Below are 4,172 nucleotides of genomic sequence, written 5' to 3'. Positions count from 1 at the left end.
ATATAAATTCTGCATTAATCATCTTTATGTAACTTTTATGTTCTAAATAATGTATATACACATTTGGTTGAACAGACTTGAGAATAACAATTGTTATTGAAATGCAGACAAGCAAGACTGGTCCACATCCTACCTCATTAAACAGTGATAACATTTATTTATGTTTGTGGTATATGTCTTGTATACGTTAACACAGTCTGTAATTAAATGCATTTTACGTGAAAGCAGATCATGAATGTAGCTAGGCTAATCACAACCATAGTGGTCCAGCATGTAAACAACGCTAAATAAGCGTCCACATGGCGTGCATTTTAAGTCAAATTAATAGTTTGGGGCTACCGTTCAATGGTCTGTTTTTTTTTTATAAAATTTAAACTCAAAGCAAAAACATGTGTACTTTCATCAAGTAATGCAAAACTCACTAAAAATAAAACTGAGTAACTTCCACCCAACATGTCCTATAATTCAGAGCTCATCTGCATAGAATGACCACATATTGGTCATGTTCATTAACTTTGTGTATTTATGCAGTGCCAGGATTTGACATATTGGAAAATGTTCATCCCCACTTTAGATTTCCTTGGTGACAGCAGCTGCTTTGCTTTTCTGTGTATGGAGTGTGTTCCAGAGGTCAGCGCTGATCTCATCTTCCATTTTCTGTGTTCGTTAAGCTCCATTCTGCTAAGCGTGTCCAAATTGGGTAATTCTGTGTTCAATTAAGCAGGGCAGACACAGGACATTCAACACAATGTCAATGAGATGCCACTAAGAGTGAGCCATCAATTTGACAGACAGTCAGAGAGGTGGATAATAAGCTGTTGTATGTCCCCTGATTCTGCACCACCCAAGGCCATCCCTACAATTGAATTACACCCGTGCCTTAGTAAGTTTCTGCTGATAGGGCCTCATGCATTGTAAAAAGCCACCTTGCTGTGACTTACTGACTATACCTTATAATTGCATGGTTGTCTATAGCTATCATGGCAGTGTCTCCCTACCAGCCACGGCCATGGAAACAGTATAAAAAGACCCGCTGGGCCACACAAAGCACTGCAGTTGTCTTTAGGCAAGATGCCAATGAGAGAGCGAGCAAGAGCGTGAGTGAGAGAGAAAGCAAGAGAGAGAGAGTTGGGATTTAGGGGGGGTGGAGGTGGGGTGGGGATTCTGCTATAGCACAGTGAGCCAAACACCCTGGGCTACATGCCAAGTGGCCAGTCACAAGGCTGGCATGCCAAAAGAATGCCAACAGGCCAGGTTGCGCAGCCAGATAAAATGCTCCACGGGTTGTCTGTGGCTCAACATCACATGCCTTGGAATACATCAGCTTCTTCTTAAAGGAATAATATAGTAATTTTGAACTAAAGTTCAGTCAAATAATTATAAATAAATAGTAAAGTGTTCATGACATCAGTCAGAGAGCAAAGACATAAAATCGGCAGAAGTTTTGCTGTATGCTTTGTTGATAGCTACCAAATAAGTGATCATTTAAACCTGAAAATTGATGAGGGAAAAAAAATCTGGCACTTGTTTGGCTAGCCATTATCCTAGACTGGACAAATGCTTTGGCCTCTTTCTACACTCTGTCCTGTACTCTATGTCATGGCTGATGAGGTACTAAATATTAATAAATATATGAAAGAACATCACGTCAAAAGTAACTGGACTAATCATTTACAGGTTCATTTTTTTATATCACAGCTCACAATTACACAAATATCCACCAATTATTGAAGAGAAGAAATGAGCATTTCTGTGATCTTGGGAGTAACACCGTCCAGGCATGGAGTCACACAATTAGACCAAAGCTGGTAGAAGAAGTAGAAGAAGAAAGTGCATTCAAAGCTTTGATTTTGTTTGGACACAACGCCTGGAGCCAACGCTCTGACATTTCTGTTATTCAGCTTCTGAACAAGAATCTCTTGGGGTGTTATGTATCTACCTCCTGAATCTCAGAGGACACAAGGGAAGAAAGGATAGAATAGTTTGGAAAAAACTTTCAATAGTTTCCAATGTTTTCTTGCTCATAGTCTGACAAGGGAAGACAACAATAACAGTGAGTTGTCTCAAGGTTTTACAGCTTTAATAAAACTGGCAGTAATGGTGGCAAAAAATATGATGTTTATTGTATTTAAAAAACCTCTGATATATGCTAAATTACATTAAAATGTTTTAACTATATAATCAGTGGCCTCCAGTAGGCATTTTTACCATTTATCAGAGGAAGGTGCCAAACCATTAAAATTCATATTTTCATGATTGGGAACACCTAAAAACATTAAAACAAAGATGGAATTTGTGGAATTTGGGAAATGGAGACATACCAAGAAAAGGCAGTAAGAAAACATTGAAGTTTCCTAATATTTTCCAATCTTAAATAAAGTGAATGTCATTTTCCAGAGCATAGGCACTGGGGAAACAGGAAAACAAAACATCCATCACTGGAAGAACTCTTGCAAAGCTGAAAATGTCATGACAGTGAAACATGGAGGCACTGACATGCATGCAGAATGGTTTGACATGATATTGGAAATACTTTTTGAAATGCTAAGCCAAGCACTCCGGTGCTAACCGAAGGAGGACAGGAGGAGGCAGCAGCTTAACAGACGCTGAACAATTCTAGAAATAACTTTAGAGCTGGAACTGACAGGTGTCAAGTGAGAAAACATTACTTCCAATTTACAACAACTCCACTCTAGGTCCTGAGACAGAGTGAACCGGTATATATTGTTGAATATGTACAATTTATATAATATATTGTATATATTGTACATATTGTTGAATATGTACTTACCGGTACATATCCAACAAGGATGGCCAGAAATACAAAATAATCTTTACACAAACATCAACTAAATGTATTATATAATCATATATATCTATATATATATATATATATATGGGGGACCCATACTGCCACTGGGTGGTGTCATTGCCGCTTCTGCAGCGCAAATGACTGAAGGTAAAAAAAAATAAATAAATGTCTGTAGTTTGGAGGTATTTTAAGATAAATACGGATGACATTAAAAAGGTAGATTGTCTGCTGTGCTCAACTAAACTGCCCAGAGGAGGGCTGAACAACAGCATTTTCAACACAAGTAATTTGATCAAACACCTGAAGACGAAACACGAGGCCGAGGTCAAAGAGTTTGCAACAAGCAGCACATTGCAACCATCACTGCAGCAAGTTCAGCAAGAAATGTGAAGAAACGGCTCCAGACAATCGACGTGGGCTAATGATAACTGAAGGGCTTTTAGCTCTGAGCTCTGTAGCAGAAGTGGTTTCTGTCGGACTCTTGGACATTTTAAACACTCCACCTTAGCTTAGCCTGGAAGATATTCAGCTGCAGCTCCACCAGCCCACAAGAAGACTCCAGCAGAACGTGCAGACCTGCTGGAGCAGCAGCTTGAACATGCTCCAGGCTCTGCTCGAACACACGCAGCTCTGGGAATATCTGGGTCTGAATATGAACGTCCACACAACTTCAACACTCACCAGTGGGTTCTGGTGGAAAACATTATAGTCGGATACCAGGAATTGTGTTTTTAAAAAAATATGCAGATTTAAAACATTAAAATTTGATTTATATTAATTTGCATTTTTTTAAACATTAAGAAATGAAGCAGTTTATATAATTGTGCTACTGTTGAATTACTTTGTGGTGCTAAACACCTTTGAATGTGTTAGTTTACATGTCAAGTAAAAAGTTAGTCAGGGCCATGTTTAAGAAATATACAAGTTGAAAGAAAATATTTTTTATATTTTTATTTATATAAGAAATGTGCAGGCTATAAATTTGTTTTGATAGACTGAAGGGACTGGAGACCTCTTAAGTAAGGAGAGCCACCTTGTTCTAAATTAAATAAATGTGTTTATAAGTCATTGTGTAATGTTTATGTTCTGACTCTATAAGTACTTGCTACTCAGTTTGATACAAACTGGTATCGGGACACCCCTAACATACATACAGGTAGGTATATATATATATATATATATATATATATATATATATATATATATATATACAGGTAATTAAGGGGACTTTGAATAGAATAGATTCTAAAAGTTAATCAATAGTAGACATACAATCATTGCTTTCTGAAAAAAATCTTTAAAAAATCATTTAGTTTCATGAGAAATTACATTTTGTTAACAAACAAGGTTGACCCCAATG

Source organism: Nematolebias whitei, chromosome 20, assembly GCF_014905685.2.
Source record: "Nematolebias whitei isolate Nwh7 chromosome 20, NemWhi1, whole genome shotgun sequence".
NCBI lineage: Eukaryota > Metazoa > Chordata > Actinopteri > Cyprinodontiformes > Rivulidae > Nematolebias > Nematolebias whitei.
This window is presented reverse-complemented; position numbering follows the sequence as displayed.